Source organism: Odocoileus virginianus, chromosome 15 (assembly GCF_023699985.2).
Source record: "Odocoileus virginianus isolate 20LAN1187 ecotype Illinois chromosome 15, Ovbor_1.2, whole genome shotgun sequence".
Taxonomy (NCBI): Eukaryota; Metazoa; Chordata; class Mammalia; order Artiodactyla; family Cervidae; genus Odocoileus; species Odocoileus virginianus.
Genome location: NC_069688.1, coordinates 18,046,096 through 18,066,797, shown reverse-complemented (window position 1 = coordinate 18,066,797; position 20,702 = coordinate 18,046,096). Strand labels below are relative to the sequence as shown.

At 41.0% G+C, this 20,702-nt stretch overlaps 1 protein-coding gene across 6 annotated transcripts in view; it reads right to left on the bottom strand.

Moving 5' to 3' along the window:
- The window catches only part of SNTG1 (syntrophin gamma 1), a 391,921-nt gene that overhangs the window by 290,224 nt on the left and 80,995 nt on the right, over nt 1–20,702 (bottom strand). Inside the window, exon 3 of one of the 6 annotated variants that reach the window (XM_070477087.1) lies at nt 14,525–14,722. The exons of the other annotated variants lie outside the window; for them this stretch is intronic. The gene's annotated coding sequence lies outside the window, so the exon portion shown is untranslated. The remainder of the gene's footprint in view (nt 1–14,524; nt 14,723–20,702) is intronic. 6 annotated transcript variants of the gene reach the window in all.

Genomic DNA, 20,702 nt, shown 5'->3' with positions numbered 1-20,702 from the left:
GACAGTAAAGGAGCAGAGTAGATGAAAAGGCATGAGATAATTTAAAAATAAGTACCAAATGGGGGACAAAGGTGAAATAACATTAAATACGAATGGACTAAATATCCTTTTCAAGAAGCAGAGTCTTGATTAAAAATCTAGATGCAACTACATGTTCTCAACAAGAGACTCATCTTAAATTCAACAACATAAATAGATTGAGAATAAAAGGATGACACATGATACACCATGCCAACAGTAGCCGTTAGAAAGCTGGGCCATCAGACAAATGGGGTTTAAAACAAGCAATGTTATTAATACAAGGGAAAAGAACATTATATAATGATAAATGTCTGAATTAGCCTTAAGTGTAAATAAGCATGCATTTTTATTCTAATTGAGTTTACAAGTGAAATAGATGTACTTATAAATCTCTGCTAGATGTTTAATATTATAAAGTTATAAATTCAGCCTATGAACAAATGTGTAAGTAAAGAGGCAGTAAAAAATAAATTGTTGGCTTTCCCTTACTTCTTTCATATTGGGCACAACAGTAGAACAGAGATTCATGTATTTAAACATTTTGAGGGTGTTTTGCTTTCGCGATACTTTCTTAACACTCATGTGCTATAAAAATTGTTGACAGGAAAAGGCCTGAGATGACAGATAAATTTGTTTAGTAGTATGTTTTCCTAAATAAGAAGATGAAACAGTTTCCAAAAAGTTGTATAAACTGTTACAGAAAATTCACAATTGTCTAATTTCTAGTTTCATGTGTAAAAGAGACCTTACTAAGGGTTAAAAATATAGTCCACATATAAAAATAAAACCATTAAAATAAAGAGAACAATTTCACAAGAGAAGTATGCACCAAAAGTGAGATGTATCTGAAAGATACATTTTCATTAAGGAGAAAAGAGAGTAATTTTGTTTTAAAATAAACTGACGGGATGTCTCAGAATGAGACAGAGGAAAATGAAGTGGGGGGGGGGGGAATTGAAGCTAAATAGACATAAAAAGTTGTAGAAGGTTTGCAAAAAAAAAAAAAAGGAATTTTATGTGTTATCAGGACTGGCTAAGATTTGGATGGATTTATTTATAAGCTTGATTTTTAAAGCAGTCTTTAATTTTCTGGTGCAAAACAGAATTTGCTTTTTTCTCTGTTAAAATGACAAAATTTTCTGGATTATTGCTTTGCTCCTCATAACAGGTTATACAAGATTTTTACTTTTTGAGTAATCTTTCTAAGGAACCAAAATTTTATGTCTTAATCAGAATAATTTCCTAAGCTTTATGTTAACCTTTTCATGTCCTTGATTTGAGAGATGAGACTTCTCACTTTTAAAAGAGGTGAAATTTTTTTATATTTTTGACAGTTGGCTTTCCCCAAATCAAATCCTAAATAAAAACATCTAGCTCTTAATCTAGGCTTGGCATCATTGACTAATGGACATGAATCTGAGAAAACTCTGGAAGATAGTGAAGGACAGAGAAGCCTGGCGTGCTGCAATCCACAGAGCTGCAAAAAGTTAGCCATGACTGAGCAACTTAACAACAGGTTACATTTTTATGAGTAAATCCTACACAGCAACATTTACATGAATAAATGTTATTGTAAGTATTCCAGAAACTGTCTCATAAAAGTTCTGAGAATTTTGTCAGTACCTTTCCTGTTCATGATATGGGTTTTAAAGTGTCTCTAAGTGCTGGAGTGAGGACGGCCGGAGTGAGGAGGATGCAGACTTCCGGGTTTGCAGGCTGAATGCGCCTGGACATGGCACAGGTTCCAGAGTCACAGGCATGGCTGGTACCTGGAGAATGGTGGCTGCGTCCAGTCTCAGCCCACAGGCCTTCTCTAAATAGTCCCAATTAAGAGCTGGGCGGTTGGGTTTTAATTCTCAGAGGCACCAAGCAAGGTAGGTAAAAGAAAAACTGGGTTCAGAAACTGAGTTTCCAACCATTAATCTCTGCTATCCTTTTATTTCCACAGAACTCTCTCTCACTGAATGCCTGACTGCTGGCACACCCACTCTGCATCCAAGTCCCACAGATGGTTCACTGGCCCTTAGTGAATAGGAGGCAACCGGATGAGAAAATTGACTTACACATTCAAACAAAAGAAAAATGTTCCTTTTTTCCCATGAACAAGAAATGGGGCTGATACTGATGAAATCTCAGGCTTTTCGGAGCACTCCACTCAGCGAGGTCCAAATCTGGATTCCATCTCGGTCCTGTGGTGTCCAGCTCTAATGACAGTTTTGCTACATCAGTTAGAGAGCTTCTGCTCCTTCTAGAAACCCCTCAGGGCTGATGAGACTCCTCGTCCCCCACCATCCCTCGGGTGCTATCCCATCACCCTGCTCTGCTGAAGCCAGAATGCTCTCAAGTCAGCTTGGCCGGAACCTCCTCACCCTGGATGTTGCTTCTCAGTGATTTTTCCCCTCCCTAGCCCCCTCCCACTGCCAAAGTGCACACACTCTTCTCCTTAGCTGTAAACACCCACTTGTCCACGTTGTATTCAGAACTGAGCCCTATTGCATCATTCATTATTAAAGCCTGCCTTACTGCTTTAACTACTGTCCAGCTCTGGTTTTTATTTGGTAGGGATTGAGCGTCAAGCAGAGAAAAGAGCACGTAGCACGCAGCACAGAAAATTGCACCAGGTAGGATCTGTGAGAACCACGGGAGAAGTCAGGGGAAGGCAGAAGGCAGTGGAAGCTTTGAAAGTAGAAGACCTTCTGCTTATGATCCCGTATATTCCCACCTGAGAGAAAGCCAAAGAGAACATGCGCTGTCAGTCTCACTACCCAGGAAAACCACTCAGTTGAGTTCAGTCACTCAGTCGTATCTAAATCTGTGACTCCATGGACTGCAGCACTCCAGGTTTCCCTGTCCATCACCAACTCCCAGAGCTTGCTCAAGCTCATGTCCATCAAGTCAGTGATGCCATCTAAACATCTCATCCTCTGTTGTCCCCTTCTCCTCCTGCCCTCAATCTTTCCCAGCACCAGGGTGTTTTCCAAAGAGTCAGCTCTTTGCATCTGGTGGCCAAAACTCTCAAGAGTCTTCTCCAACAATACAGTTCAAAAGTATCAATTCTTTGGCACTCAGCTTTCTTTATGGTCCAACTCTCACATCCATACATGACTACTCGAAAAACCATAGCTTTGATTATATGGACCTGCAGTAAGGATAAACACTAATATCACATTAACACACTCATTTTCAATATAGTTTCAATGTACAATTTTTAGTAATAAATAATTTTGTATAATGAGAAATGGACCATAAAGAAGGTCGAGCACCAAAAAACTGATGCTTTTGAAGACTCTTGAAAGTCCCTTGAACTGCAAGGAGGTCAAACCAATCAATCCTAAAAGAAATCAATCCTGAGTATTCATTGATAGGACTGATACTGAAGCTGAAGCATCAAATACTTTGGCTACCTGATGAGAAGAGCTGACTCATAAGAAAATACCCTGATGCTGGGAAAGATTGAAGGCAGGAGAAGTAGGGGGCAACAGAGGATGAGATGGTGTGGCATCACCAACTCGATGGACATGAATCTGAACAAACTCCGGGAGATGGTGATGGACAGGGAAGCCTGGCGTGCTGCAGTCCATGGGGTTGCAGAGTCAGACATGACTTAGCAACTGAACAACAACAAATTTTGTATAGAATTTTAATTGTATTTTTTTATTGTATCAGAAAATGTTCTCTAGAACATAACTTTATATTCATGGGATTCTCACTTTACTAGATAAGACAGTTTCTTTTAGATTAAATTTCACAGCAAAACAGAGAGGAAGACACAGAGATTTCACAGGGACCCTGCAGTTTCCTCCAGCATCAGCATCTCCTACTCAAGTACATTTCCTACCCTGACAAGCCTACACTGACGCACACAGACACTGCCAGCACAAAGTCCACACCAGAGTACACTTCTGGTGGTGCACATTCTCTGCGTCTGTATTAAGGTGTAAGGATGTGCAGCAACAGAACATTTCCACTGTCCTAAAATTCTTCTGTTGCCCTCCCATTCCAGCAACCACTGGTAACTACTCATCTTCTATCCGTATCTCTAGTTTTGCCTTTTCTAAATAATGTCATATAGTTCAAGTCACTCAGTACACAGCCTTTACAGATTGACTTCCTCCACTTAGTAAAATGTATTTAAAGTTAATCCATGCCTTGTCATGGCTCATTTCTTCTAGTGCTGAATAATATTCCATTGTCTGGATGTACTACAGTTTATGCCTTCACTTAGTGAAGAACATCTTGGTTTGCTGATTATGAATAAAGCTGCTTGCAATATTGTATCTATAAGAAAAGACATATTGGGTTGGCTAAAAAGGACCTTCAGTTTTTTAAGTAAAAATAAAAGACACATTTTTCATTTTCACTAAGAACTTTATTGAACAATATACTTCTATTTTAGCCTATTTTTAACATATTACATTAAATGATTTGAAAAGCCTGAACCAGTGGGGTAAATCTAAGTTGACTGTGGTGTATAGTTTTTTATCCACTATTGGACTCAATTGGCCAACATTTTGTTAAGGTTTGCCATCTATGTATCTGAGAGATACTGGTTTGTAGCTTATTTTTCTTATAATGGATTTTCCTGATTTTGGTATTAGGGTAACTCTGGCCTCATAGGATGAATCAGAAAGTATTTTCTCTATTTCTATTTTCTGAAAAAGAGTGTAGAGAATTCCGCCGCGTTAAATGCTGGGCTGAATTCACCAGTGAACCCATCTGGGCCCTACACTTTCTACGTTGGAAGGTTATTCATTCAATGCCTTCAACAGATACAGATCTGTCAGATTGTTCCTTTCTTCCCATGTCACATAGTTACTTTTGCTCCCCTGGTGGCTCAGTCAGTAAAGAATCCGCCTGCAGTGCGGCAGACCTGGGTTCGATCCCTGGGTTGGGAAGATCCCCAGGGGAGGGCATAGAAACCCACTCCAGTATTCTTGCCTGAAGAATCCCCATGGACAGAGGAGCTCAGAGGCTACAGTCCATGGGGTCGCAAAGAGTCTGACTCAACTGAGCGACTAAGCACAGCACAGTATTAGCATAATTCCTTCCTTAAACGTTTGGCTGAATTCCCCAGTGAACCCATCTGGGCCCCATACTTTCTCCTTTGGAAGGTTATTGATTATTCATTCAATGTCTTCAACAGATATAGGTCTGTCAGATTGTTTCTTTCCTCCTGTGTCATAGAGTTACTTTTACTGGTATGTTGATTAATACTGATGTAAGTGTTTAGCAAGTAGCTTTCTGGAAAAGAAAAGCTGTAAATTGCAGACTTCAAGGTTTCTGTTACGTAAGTACTCTCAACTCTGCCCAATTTTACTGAAGGTAGCTTTAGGAAGAAATGTACAGAATGGTTCTTGTGAGCTGGCATAAGTCAGCTCAAGCACATCACTGAGTTTGTTTTCAGTTGCATAACTGGATCAACTTTAGTTCATTTCTTTTATTGGAGATGCTTAGTTAATTGCCATGGATTTGCCTTTGTAAATAAATTTTGTCACTCTAGCACCTAATTCCTGAAAAAAAGAATACCAGATAAAATTTATAAGGAGGTAGTGACCATTATCAATGTTCTGGATAAAACAGATGAATTTTAAATCATGGGTAAGATAATTTGCTAGCTCCTCTATTTTGCCAAGAATTGCAGTGAATAGACTACACATGATCACTTATCATTATTGTTGCTTTCTCCCTTTCATTTATTTGCTTATTTCCTTTCTGGCTGCCTTTCCAGTTTGCCTTTATCTTTGTAGGTCTCCCAGTGCACATGTACATAATTGACTTTTTCCCTCCTGTTAACCCATCTTATATTCCAAGGAAGTTTTGGCTAATAACCAAGAAGGGTAGAGGAAAAATTATTCTTCCTTCCCTACAGAGTTCAGTCCATGCTCACTGCGAGTTTTGGAGTGGTTGAAAGATGACCATTGCAAGAGCTCTGAGGCCTTTTTCACACCCAGCAGCTTGGAAATACTGGGAGGCAATATTTCACTCAGGAAAGTGACTGGTACAGAACTGATTGGTATAGCTCACAACACTGATGTAGGGAAGAAAGTATAATTCTGGTGATAAGAAGAGCTACAGTTAGAGGTAATAACATGGGTGGATCCTCTGCCTGGAGATAATTCCAGATGAATGTAAAAGCAAAATTCCCAGAACCTCTCTCTTGTCACACCCACTAATCCTCTTGAGACTGTAATTAGGATTGCATCACACCTGTTACTTAAGAAGAAGGGTTATATTGCTCTGTAGACAGTTTATCGAGGAACATGATTGATGGTTTCCACTTCTTCCCATCTTTTTTTATCTTCCCATCTTTTGCCCTTCAGGAAAGTTCTGTACTTTACTCCATGTGAATTTCCTCAAGTTTCTTGATGAGCATTCCTAGGTATTTTGTCTGATTTGCATTATGTCTAGCATGTCTGGGTTTGCTGGAACATGGTACATAGTAAGATGCTTAGAAACTCCAGTGGGATCTTTGGGGAATATCTATTTTGTCTAAAACATTCTTGCAGTCATTCATGTAGTACCCACAATTGGAGGCTGCCCGGTGACAAGCCCTCTTAGGTCTAGTGCTCAAGTACCAGAGACAGAGGATGAGCCACACACATAACCTAGTTCAGGGTCTCCTGGAAAAGACCGGGAGCATTCTGAAGACATCAGGCCAAAGACAAAATCAGGGTCAGAATTCTCAAACTTGCACAGAAAGAGAAACTCGGCCAACGGCACCTTTTCATGCAAAGAAGATAACAAATGAGTTAAGATTATGGAAATACATTCCAGAAAGTTAAAAGAAAGCAAATTACTAAATTGTTAAAGAGAAGACCAAAAAGGTTTAGCAAATTTCAAGAATGAGAAGGTAGTTCAAGAAACTGAGTAATTTCACACTGAGCTAAGTAAACAAGCCCATTTGAAATGAAATTCCACATCAGAAATGGAAAGACCTGAGATGGCCATATGGCCTGCAATACACTTCTACTAATCTTATTTTCTTAATGGCTTAAAGGTAAATTTAAAGTTAAATTAGGTTCAGAATGCAATTGGAAATTAAATGGTGTATAAATTAATAGCTCAATTTTTAAAGTAATAACATTAGTTTGAATTTTGAAATAAACTGGGGAGAAACCACATATGTGCAAAATAAGAATGTTTTCTACTTTGTAAAACTTCATTAAAATCGCCTGCACTGAAACATAACAAGCAAACTAATGAAAATGAGAAAGCAATCATACTAAGCATAAGAAATGCAGAACTTTGCTGGTTTGGGGAGGGAGCACATATAACACAATCAAAAGTAAGATGGATGTGGTTGACAGCAGAAAAGTTTTGGTCTTTAAAAAAGAGAAGGAAAAAGGATTGATGAAATAAAAAGCAATCACTGATGGTATTTATTGCCATGAGAAAATTGATTGTTCTGTTTCTTCCAGACATATTTTCTACAAAAGCAGACTACATTTTCTTTACCATGTTTTCTCCCGTTCAAGAATTTTTCAATAAATTTGTCTGTAGGTGCTAGAGACTACTTGTGACTAGGTAATTTGGCAGGTGTAAGTGTATGAAGTCCATGTAAAAAGTGTTTGTCAAGATAGGCCTGCAATTAGAATATTTCCATCCCATCTTTTATTATGTTAACCATTGAAGCTAAAGCAGGTTTTTTTCTTTATATCCTTCACTAGAGGTTTATAACATAAGGAAACAGAATTACAAATTCATACATTTCTACTTCAAATCTGCACTCATTTGTGTCTGAAAACATTTTTATTGTCATAACATAGATACAATAAACAAACAAAAACAACAGAGGGGACAGAAGGAAAGGCATTCTATTAATAGTTTTCAAGTTGTCACATTGCTATTATAGGTATTATTATTACTCTCACTTCTCAAAAAGGTTTTACTGAGTCAAAAAAAATCAAGAAAATAAACAGCCAGGATGATGTGGGGGTTATTTTAAGCTGAAACAGTAGTATGACAAATGGTTCTATAGACTATTACTCTGGCTGAAGCATCCTGGGATAAACATCTATGCTCTGGGTGTGGTAAGAAGGCAGTGGTTCACGGTGTGTGTGTGTGTGTGTGTGTGTGTGTGTGTGTGTGTGTATCTCTGTGTGTGTGTATCTGTGTGTGTCTCTGTGCAGTTCATGGTATGTTTGTGTGGGGGGGATTTCACATATTCCCTCATCTGAAAGCATCTCCCAGGTTGGTTAAACAGCATGGGTACACATTTCAGCTCCCACCCTTCCAACCCTGCTCTTATATATATCCTCCCACTCAACTGGTAACCACTAGTCTGTTCTCTGTATGCGTGGGTCTGCTCATTTTTGTCATATTCTCTGGTTGGCTGTAGCTTTTAGGCTCCATGTGTAGGTGAAATCGCACAGTTTTTGTCTGTGTCAGACTTGTTTCACTTAGCGTGATGCCCTCCAAGTCCACAGAGATGGGGTATTTTACATGCCATAGTCAGAGCGAGCTCCCCAAGTGGGGATAAGTGAACTGAGATCAGGATGACTATAAGGAGCCAGCATGGAAATCTCTGGCCTGAGGCCTGCAGGCACGAGAAGCAGAGCCAGGACAGCCCTGAACTGGGCAGGAGCTGGGCATGTTTGAGGACCAGAGAGAGGAGCACAGACAGAGGGCTAATAACCCTGGGGAGCATCAGGAGGAGCAGCAGAAGACTGCCTGACAGTCTCTGCTCTGAGGTCACAGTGGGGCTGATGCTGAGCAAGCATCTAAAGCACCTTGTGATCTCACCTACCTTCATAAGAGGAATGAGTCTATGTCTGCAGCCATTAGATTGTTACATGTCTATGGTTGAGTCATTCTCTCATACTTCTAATCTCCAGTTCCCTTACATTTGATGTAATTCACCATGCAACCTGATACAATTTGGGATAAAAATACATATATCACATATGCAAGCAATGTAAGTAATACATAGAATATATAGGGCTTCCCAGGTGGCATTAGTGGTAAAGAAACAGCCTGATAATGCAAAAGACATAACAGATGCAGGTTCAATCCCTGGGTTGGGAAGATCCCCTGGAGGAGGGCATGGCAACCCACTCCAGTATTCTTGCCTGGAGAATCCCATGAACAAAGGAGACTGGTGGGCTACAGTCAATAGTAAACAGTTGGACATAACTGAAGTGACTTACCATGCATGCACACATAGAATATATAAAATATATGCAAATTTTATTCATGTTTGTGATATGCAAATTCATGAATAAAACCAATGTTGGTGGGCAAATCACCTTTCAAAGTTTTCAGAATTTAATACTGAACAGGAACTACAAATACTAGTTAAGATGAATCCGGTTTTGTTGATTATGAGACTCCCTTCAAATTAAAAGACAAGTTGAAAGTAAAAGAATGGAAAAAAGATGTAACGTGTAAACATTAATGAAATAAAGCAGGAGTGATAACACTAGTATCAGAGAAAATAAATTTCAGAACAAAGGAATGTACTAAAGAATAAAAGAGACAGAACATAATAATAAGTGTCAATCCAGCAGTGAGACATAGCAGTTTTAAGTGTGTATGCATCAAGAAACAGCACCATAAACACAGGAAGCAAACTGGCAGAGTGGTAAGAAAAATTAAATAAATCCACAGCAGTCAGACATTCCTGTGTGTGTTATTCTCTGTGTTGAAGTGATGTCATGTCACCACGTATCATGACGCAAGAGCCGAAATCCTGAGATGGGACTCTCCTGAGCCATCCATGCCAAGAAAGGGACTGAGCCAAGAGCTGCTGAGCAACCAGAACAGGTGGGCACAGCCTCAGGCCCCATGTCCTCACAGCCCACAGACAGGGAGCTGGGGGATCCTGCCTGCACCCCGTCCTGCGGACATAACTCCGTAGTCGTGAGCATCTCGTACACATTTACTCCTAAAGCAACCTTGTGTGAGGCAGGCTCTCCATTTTCCAGATGCTGACACTGAGGAGGTTACATAATCTGCACAGATAAGTATTAGACCTTGTATTTGATCTTCATTTTAATTTTAGAACCCACACACTCTCTGCTGCTCTGTGGCATTTCATATGAAGTTGGAGAGATTAAAAAAAGAACTGAGAGTTCAAAAGGGAGAAAAAGGGGAAAAAAAACAGGTGCAACCTCAGCCAAGACACATGTTCCAACAAACCTGCCCTCCTCCAGGGTATCTTCCCAACCCAGGATCGAACCTGCATCTGTTATGTCTCTTGCATTAGCAGGCTGGTTCTTTACTGCTAACGCTACCTGGGAAGCCCTATATATACTATGTATTACTTATGCTGTTTGCATATGTGGTATATGTATATCTATCCCAAATTGTATCAGGTTGCACGGTGAATTCCATCAAATGTAAGCAAATTTCACTGTCACGCAGCCTGGCTGCGTGATCTTGTGCCAGACAGTGTCCTAATGGACTTAACCTATCGAAACCATTCAAAACCTAGGCAGAAAGCACTATGATTATCTTCCTATTTGCCTGCTTGCACAGAGAGGTGCAGAAAACTGCCTTCCCTGGTGTGGAGCAGATTTGAACCCAGCATGTTGTCTCCAAGGTCTGCAGATCTAACCACCAGGCTGCTTATTTTAAAGGATGGCTCCCATCTCCCAACTTAAGTCTTCTCCACAGTTTTCCTCTCATCATGTGAGCAGCCTAAAAATTTGGGGAGAGAAAAATGAGACAAGTTTCCATAGTGACAGGAGGAGGCAGCGGACGTAGTCTCACCAAAGGGCTGGTTCTGTTTCAGAAAGAATCTCTATAGCTGGTCTGGGGTCTAAATCTCAGTCTTGTCCTTGAGGGTGGAGCTCAGTCTCTCACATGCAGAACGCAGAAGGACACACAGCCTTTCACGAACTTGCTCTAAAGAGGCCCTTAATCTTAAGGCAAAGAACCCTAGATTAAAGGGGTACCTAGGGACCCACAAAGGTCGTGAGATGGACCCAGGCTTTATCTGAAGTGAAACAAGATGCGGCCATTTTCAGAGACAATCTGAGAGCCCAGAATGCATGTGCAGGACATGATGATTCATTCAGCATCCCCTCGCAACTGCTTCCAGAGCCGTTGAAAACAGAAAGGGTAGAAAAATAGGGTCAAAGAGAATTGCCTGACATTATCCATTGTTTTCAATAAAAAGATGATAAAACATATGTTCTAAGGAAAACAGAGATAATCAAATTGATTAAAAGCAATTCTTCAAAAGTTACAAAATGCACTGATATGCTTGTTTCTCTACATCTTTAGAAACAGTGCAAATTTTCTTATGTGAAAGAAAAAAGGATGGGGTATATTGCTCAGACTGTAATGCAGAAGACCTGTGTTTGATCCCTGGGTCAGAAAGATCCCCTGGACAAGGGAATGGCAACCCATTCTAATAATGTTACCTGGTGAATCCCATGGACAGAGGAGCCTGGGGGGCTACAGTCCATGGGGGTCACAAAGAGTCGGACACAATTTAGCAACAAAACAACGTCAACAACAAATGGGAAAAGAATCTGGCAAATAATAGATAGATGTGTATGTATAACTTTATCACTGTGCTATACATCTGAAGTTAACACGACATTGTAAATCAACCATACTCCAATTTTGAAAGGTTTCATAGCAAAATAATATGGTCCTCCCTTCTTTCTCATGATGTGTGACAAATGTGACTGCAACAAAACCAAAGACGTGGAGTTAAATTTTCTGGGCTTTTGTGTCTGGTGCAGACGTCTCTCCCACATGCACTCTCGGTCCCAGGGATGGTGAGACAGGATGGCCACAGCAATCACGAGGAGTACAGGCCAGCTCTGGGGCTGGCACCGTGCTCAGCTCTGTCTGCCCACCTCCTGCTCCCTCCTTGCCTCTCCATTCCTGTTTTATAGTTTGCCTGAGTCCTTGACTCAAAATGACTCATCTCCGTTCTCATTTCAGAAACTCAGGGTGTGCTGCCCCCATGGACATCTTCTTTGGGGACACAGGGACATCTGGCCCTCACGTGTACTGTGGCTCTGTCCATGCCTCGGAGATGGCCTGCTGCGCAAGAAGCCACAAAACACCAAGGCCACCTCCACCCCCGCCTCTTACCTCTCAGTCAACAAAAAGCAAGTTGACGTCTTTTGAATCATGACTTCTGAGTCGAGGATTTCAGTTTATGTCATGCATACTGAGGGCTCCCCAAGTTGCTCAGTGGTAAAGAATCTGCCTGGCAGTGCAGATGATACAAGCGACATGGGTTTCGGTTTCGATTCCTGGATGGGGCAGATGCCCTGGAAGAGGAAATGGCAACCCACTCCTGTATTCTTGCCTGGGAAAGCCCATGGACAGAAGAACCTGACAAGCTACAGTCCATGGGGTCACAAAGAGTAGGAAATGACTAAGCGACTAAGTACACATGCACACACTCATCCATATTATTAGAAAAGACACAGTACAAATCTGATGATTTGCCACAAAACAAAAGCTAGAGAGTTCACAGCTATGACGATACTCAGGGGAATCCAACAACAAGAGTTAACTATGGGTAACAGGGAATATCCTCAAGGACATACAAGCAAGTAACTAATTAAAGGGAGAGGAGAGGGAAAAGACTAGAGGAATGGTCATGTGCTCTCATGTTAGAGCTGGATAGAGGAGGACCTCACCTGTGCCAGCACCCATTTTCTATAAGAAGTGGCCTGGTAATTAAACTGAGTTTTTATTCTGAGAGTCATGTGTCAGGTTTAAGGATCACGTCCAGGTGGATGCGTGGATAAAGGCGGGGGCTGCAGGGGCCATTCTAAGCCAGTGACCAGAATCCACGAGATACACCTTGGGGAGCCCAGAGCCATCTCTGATTCCTCTGAAGCACCAGGCATCACTGGGGAGGGGCCACGCGTGGCCCACTGGCCAGGCAGAAGGCAAACACTGGGCAGCAAAGTGAGTCTACAGGAAGACATGGTGCCTCCTGGGTGCTGGCTGAGCAGAACATCCAAGGCATCTGGGGGTGACTTGTTGATGTCACAGGGTGCCCCCTAGGTGATCAGTACTGTCTCTATCGCCACTAGCCCTGGATGGAACCTACACTCTCCTGCATTCTGCTCTCCCCACTACCTCCTCACTCTTCCCTTTTTTCTCAGCACTGAGGTCTCCACAGTCAGTAGCAAAGTTTGTAATTGAGTCTCACGGCCAAAGGAGAGCAAACCATCATACCCACTGTCAGAACACTGAACAGAAGGAGACATTAAAACTGTAGGCAATGCTCATAAAGTTGCCACGTCTAAGCCAATTTTTTTTTCTTTATAATTACAGCCAAATGTTAAGAGGGGAAATGGAAGGAAACAAAATATTGGAATATATAAAGAATCACAGAAAGTAACTAGAATTAATGTGCAGTCACTTCAGTGTCTCCTGCCAGATCTCTAAAAAAATCTGCTGATTTTGTCTTAAATTTAGTGTCTGTTTTCTTCAGGGACTTACTTAAAAAAAACAAAAAACTAGAGTTTAAATAATGAAGAATCAAGCAGCAGGACGGAAATGAAAATTAATAGAGACTGGCAAACCTATAACTGAGATAATTCTCTACTAAATAAATATGCAGTAATACTTCCCAGTAAAATACTGATTTGGAAAAAGTAGCTGTAAATAAAACCATTCATTACAACTCTTTTTTGATAACCATAACTTTATGAAAATTAATTTGAGGACATTAAAGAAATACCAGTCACTGTATGTGTGTCTTCAGAACTCTCCCTCCCATAGACTTTATTTCTAACTTAGATGAGGACTTCCATGCCAGGCTGATGTGTGTGTGCGTGCGTGTGTGTGTGTGTGTGTGTGTGTGTGTGTGTGTGTATTATCCTTTGACACAAAATTGGAGGCGCAGCAAATTTATTGATGGAAAAAATTATCCAGATGGACAGGCATGAGGCCAGCATATTAGGGATACATTAAGCTGGGGTGACAGTAAGCAGGTTCGTGGGGGTCCTAAGCTCTAAAGCCCAGGAGGACTGGAAGGAGGAGTGACAGGTCCCATAGGGGAGAAGGGTCCATGGGATGCAGCCAGCTGCCATCCTATGCCCACCTACGCTGAGTGAGTCTGGGCTGCACAAAGAGAACTCCTGGACTGAACAGGAGATGTGGAGGACCCACCACACAGCACAGACCTGGGGCTTCTCCAGCCCAGAGGTGAGGCACTTATTCCAAGGGACTCTCAAGAGTCTTCTCCAACACCACAGTTCAAAAGCATTAATTCTTTGGTGCTCAGCTTTCTTTATAGTCCAACTCTCACATCCATACTCGACTACTGGAAAAACCATAGCTTTGACTAGGCAGACTTTTGTTGGTAAAGTAATGTCTCTGCTTTTTGATATGCTGCCTAGGTTCATCATAGCTTTTCTTCCAAGGAGAAAGTGTCTTTTAATTTCATGGCTTCAGTCACCATCTGCAGTGATTTTGGAGCCCAAGAAAATAAAGTTACAGAAACAGAAAATAATAAGAAATAATAAGAAGCACTGATATTCAAACTATTCAGCTCTTATACTGTCATTACTAAACTTACTGTTAATCCCATTTGAAGTCTTATGAAGCTTGAAGAAAACAGGTAGGAACTCCTGTCTTAGGTTCTTGGATTCAGCGGCTGGCAGGCAGGCCATCACAGAGAGCTGGTGAAGAATGTGGGCTCTCAGACCTCATTCCAGACCTTCTGAGTGTGTATCTCCATCCAGCAAAATCCCGGGTGATTCATGCGAAACAAAGTCTGAGAAGTACCGGTTTAGTATCCACTTATCTAAAACCTTAGACACACCTTTTGTTAAAATAATAACATTGAAACTATCTGTAACTTAACAAGCTACATGTGGAAATAGACACAGTGCTGATGATTTCCTAAACTTAGAGAACAAATGTGCTGGTTGTGCATCCCAGTCAACACAGGATCTAATGAGAAGAGGAATCAGGACCTAACACTGAGACACTAATTAGGAAACAATCATATCTCCTGTTTAAATGAAGCCGTAGGTACCAGCAAACAGATGAACTTGAATAGCTAAGATTTACATAGGTATCCACTTCTCAAAACTTCAGGTTACAGAAGCTTAACTCTTTTACTCTTACATAAGTTTCTGTATCTTTCATAAGTGGGTAGTCCCAGAAGCATCTATCTGCTAGTGAACAATAGCTATTGATAGAAGATAATCTTAGGCAAAATAAAAGATGATATAATACATCTGAAGAAATAGAAACTTGTAGAGAATGCTTGCAATGGCTGAAGAAAAGGAGCTTGGCTTTTAGAGAGTTAAATTCATATAATAAACAACCAGTCATGCCACCCATTCATCCTGCAGGGGTTAGTACCTGAGGACAGTGGACTAGGAGGTGATCTAGGACCTGGCACTTCTTAACCACGAGATGTTCCCCTTTCCAAAGTGCATTTCTAGTTTAGTGAGGAGACAGATGAGGAAACATGCTGGCAGAATAGAAGTGTGATGATAGGGAAATATTTCTGAGAATAGCTCATCCCAGACTATGGAGGAACCCTGGAGAAAACTAAACCTAGAAGGGAGCTTAACATCCGAGTAAGCAGGAGTCCAATGGGAGTCAGGATAAGAAGGAGATTTTTCAAGCCTAGGAAAGGAGGTGCTTAGAGTTGAGAGTGACACTGAGGGTGTACATTGAGGGAACCAAGAGATTGCAAACTGCACAGAGATAGAAAAATGGTCCTTTCCCCATCAATACAATGGCACTTACTGACCTTGCAGGCTTTTTGAGTGTTTGAGATCAGATATATGAAAGCAAAGTGCGCCTATGAAACACCACACATTTAATTTGTACCACTGTGCTTTCATGTGTAACAAATCTAATCCCCTCACTACACATTCCTCACTGCTTTTATTCACCTTGTCCCATCCTGAGTGGGTCTATTGTGAAGAGAAAGCTAAGCACAAAGAGACCACATTTTCTAAATGCTGCAATGCTAATTTTTTATGACCCACCTTTGCCTGTGCCTTGTCTCACTAAATCTGATATAAACCCCAAACTGGCCTCACCAACATGTCCTTTAGTTAGATTATGGCAGGTGCAGGCTGTGCTAGGACATCTGTCCTGAGGATTCACCCACATCTCTCTCTAAGGAACTCCATCTGGCCCTCCTTGCTAGCAGGTTAGCATTTCTAGCCTAGCACAGATGTCCTCTTCTATTTCACTGCGCCTTAAATGGGTTTGTCTAGAACCTGTTTAGACTGTGTACGTGGGACAGTTACCCGCGAAGACCTGTGATAATGGGCAGAGGCCAAGAACGATTTCCTTTGCCTGCATTTTGGAGTCTGGACCAACAAATGACTCACAACTTTGTTGAACTCACCATGAGGGGACATATCAGGAATTTCCTGGAGACACAGTGCTCATTTTTATACCAAGAAGTGAGAATTTTGACAACTCCCAAGATATTTGACGTGTATCTTTCTGAAAGTTTCACATTCTTACAATGTGCCACCTCTAGGAAAATAGACTTATAAGATTATGTGGGTCCAAACCTACAGATCCTGAAAACAGGAAAAGACCAGCAAAGTGAAGATGTAACCAGCTTCATTTCATAAGAATAAACAGAGAAACACTGCAGACAGCCCAGTGCTCCTTAGAAGTCAACAAGGCTCCCTTGGAGGGAGGCCCTGGTAAGACTGTCCATGCTCTGAGTGCCAGGAGAGGGGCCGGCCAGGAGGAGATCCCAAATTGGTACATCAGGGGGATAAAGAATTACTTCTAGTAGAAGCTCCATGGGGATCTCACCAGTCAGAAGGCAGCCCCAGAAGGAGGGGCATTCCACACCAGGAAGCACCATCTCACAACCCACTGTGGTCATCCAGACTCATAAAGACAGCTTTCAGAAGACAACACTAATTTCTAAACATTGAGGCTGCCCACGGAGGTTCATTATTCAAATCCCACCCCAATCGAGTAACCCATGTTCTTCCTGCTAGAGCAATTTCAAACAGAAGAGTTGTCCTTGCTGTAAAAATTCAACCTCTTAAACTGTAGAACAGCATTTCCAGGAGCTTACTGTAAAACAGCACTTCTAGTTGACTTTCTAGGTAGATGAGGTGGCAAGGCTAAGAGAAGCTGAGCCTCACTGCCGCGTCGTGCTGAGTCGCTCAGTTGTGTCTGACTCTTTGTGACCCCATGGACTGTATTCCGCCAGGCTCCTCTGTCCATGGGATTCTCCAGGGAAGAATACTGGAGTGGATTGCCATGCCCTTCTCCAGAGGATCTTCCCAACCCAGGGATCAAACCCAGGTCTCCTGCATTGCGGGTGTATTCTATACTATCTGAGCCACCAGAGGAGACTGAGGCACACTGCCTCATGTCTTATTCTGCTAAGGAAGTGAACAAAGGAGTGGGTGTTTTTATTACTCCTTTTGTCTGTTTTGATGCTTTCTTCTAACGCTTTGTTAAGCATTCTGGCAACAAGCTTGATGGTCCAGTTGCTGTAGTTATTGGAATGAGAAGAAAAAACACTAATTTCTCCCATAATCCAGATCCCTGGGGAAATTGTGCCTGATTGCTAAGATTATTAGCAATAATAATCTATTATTTGAACTATTCAAGTAACTATTTGAACAGCGAGAAGAAAATCTTTCATCCTTACCACTCTCTAATTTTTCTTAAGCTATGACTTCCACAACCAAACAATGCAGTTAATTATCTTTTTATTACAGCCACAGGAGTGATTGCTGAAAGGTTTTTATTATTTCCTCCCCCTCTCACTGGTCACCCTTTCCCTTTCATGACTTTTTAGCAAACCATCAAAAGATTACAGAATACCTTGCCTGTTTAAAATAATGTGAGTGAGACTGGGTATATATTAAATATGAGTATTGAGAAAAGTAAATGACTTTTACCAAGCACTATGCAAGACAGTTGTCAAAGAAGCTTCATCCACACCATCTTGTTTTGTTATCTAAACTACATCCATTACTTAGGCAGATGGAAGAGTGTAGTGCCCTGATTTATGAGAAATATGTATTTGGTCTTCCATCTCACTTCTGGCAAAAAGTTCCTAATACTCTTGGAATTTCCTAAGTGTGATAAAGGTATCTTCTGTTATGTTCACAGGGTGATTTTTGACAGCAGTTGAGGTTGGGGGCTGGTTGCCTATGGAGTCAGGCTAGTCATTAGATGGTGGGAACTTTTAGTACCAACCCCTGACCTCTGAGAGGGGGAAAGGCTGAAGATGAGCCCAGCCCCAAGGTCAATGACTTAGACAACCATGTGAATACAGTAAATCTCCATAAGCTGCAAAAGGGGAAGGTCAGAAACTTAGGGTTGGAAACACTTGGAGGTGCTGAGAGAGGGCCCCTGAAGCGGTTGTGGGGGCTTTCCGCCCCTCACTCACACACTGCCCTGTGCCTCTCATCTGTCTGGCTGCTCCCGAATCACATGCTTTTATAATAAACCAGTAATCTGGTAAGTTGGAGGAGGAAATGGTAATCCATTCCAGTATTCTTGCCTGGAAAATTCCATGGACAGAGGAGCCTGGCGAGCTAGTCCATCAGATCGCAGAGCTGGGGACACAACTGAGTGATTGAGAGGACAATCTAGTAAGGAAATGCTTCCTTAGTTCCGCAAGCTGCTTTAACATATAAACCTGAATACCAGGCTAGTGAATGTTGACCACACCCTTTAACCAGCGGTTGGCGTCTGGGCTTTCTAGCATATGAACAATATGAGAAATGCAGTATTAAAAAATTAATCAAATTTTGACATCTACTTCCTGGGGGCAAAGTACAATTAAAAATTCCAGATGAAAAAAACAAACATGAGAAGACACTTCAAGTTGAAGAGAAGGAGGCAGATGTGTTAAGGACTTGAGAACAACTGAGATTCTGGTCCCAGCAAAGCAGGTCACCTAGAACTACTTGTAGGTGTAGAACAAAAACAAAGTTCCAAGAAAAACTTGCTCTCTCTAATTACAGGGCCACAGAAGGAGCAGCCAGCAAGACAGGAAATCTGTAGACCTTGCCCACTGTACTGTAGCCAAATACCACAGGGAAAAAAGTGTGGTCCCACCCCTACTCACTCCAGCAAAAAAACAAGTGGGCATGAAAGTTCCAGTTCACACTCAGTCTTCTCTGACACCACCCTGGTAGGGTATGTGGCCCTCTCTACAGCCTTTCAAGGATGTGAGTTATCAACTCTCTGTAACCAGTTTGACTAGCCAGGCAGACAAGCCCGTTACAATCAGAACAGGAGAAGTCCATCAGGTAAGTATGCACATACACACACAAACCAAGTAGTCCAAGATAATGAGGAATTCAGACAGCCAAACTTTCCAGAAGAAGCCTAACATAAATCACTGCCCTCTGTACATGCCCAAAGACATTTTTGTTTAAAATCTTACAAATAAAGCAAAATCATTATTGATAAGATATACATAAACCAAAAAATAGTCTAAACATGGGACTTTTTAAACAAAATTCCATATAAATACATAAGAAGCAAAATGTATATTGATTGAAAATACACACCAAGTGTTCAAAGAAAATCTTTACAAATAAACATTTGAACTTATTTTTGCAGCAGGAAACAATTTTATATAATTTATGTTCTCTGAAACTCATTTGTATTCTACTCTATATATACAGCAGCCCAAAAGGTTGAGGAAATCTGGGCCAGAGACCTAAATACAGAGCTCTGGGAGGATTTCTGGCTGGATGAAGCTCATTTATGTAACTGCTGGTTGAGCATCTTATCAATGTGAGGACAGTTATGTGCTTCCCTGGGGTCGGTGGGGTGCTCTCTGCAACCCGTGGAACCGTGGGAGGGAAATGCGCAGTGTATCGATCAGGACATCATTTCCTAGAGCAAAGGCAGCATGAAATCATACTTTCAGAGTGGTTCTAATGTTTTTAACATGCTGAGATTTCCATACATTTTTCCAAAAAAGAAAAGGTTTATAAAAATACGGGATTTTCCTCAATATCTGTAATCATGAATTGGCATCAGAAGTCTTAAAAAAAAATACCAATACACCTTTTTCTGACTGCAGGAGCTATGACATCCACTTCTTTTCCCACAAACCTTCCTTTTATGCTTTCATTTAGTAGTTAATCTCTTTGATTTATTGTATGTCTCAGAGTATCTTTATAAAACACATTTCTTATATTTGATATCACATCATCTCATAGAACTAAACATCCCACTTTCCATTAATTTCTGGAAGGACAAATTTATCACTCTAAACTAATTAATAGTCTGATATATACGACTGAATGTACGATACAGTAAGTAGAGAAAAAAGATACCTACTAGCTAGATTTTTTGATAAATTAGTATTAAGATTAATGATAAAATAGCCTAATATAGATGACTAAAATTAACAAACATACTCTTGTTTAATTTAAAGTAGTATTCTACTTGGTAACCAGAAAAGTCCCACAGTGAATGTACTTTTATATTTAAAATTTTTCATCAAAAACATGTCTTCTCTCAATTTTTCTTTTCCCCAAAAGTGGTTGCTGTAAAAATATTACAAAGTATTAATATGTAAAATATTACTCTTCAACAAAGAAAGCTGGTATTACCAAAGTAACATAGTGCAGTATTGAGCTTTGGAGAGAAAAGAAGGGGGAGGGTGGTGAGGTATGACTAAAAGGGAGTAAGTCATTTCCATGTGTTTAAAAGCAAGCCTTCCTGATAGATATCTAAGGTTCAGGCTTTTGCAAGTTTCCTTTAAGAAGCATCTA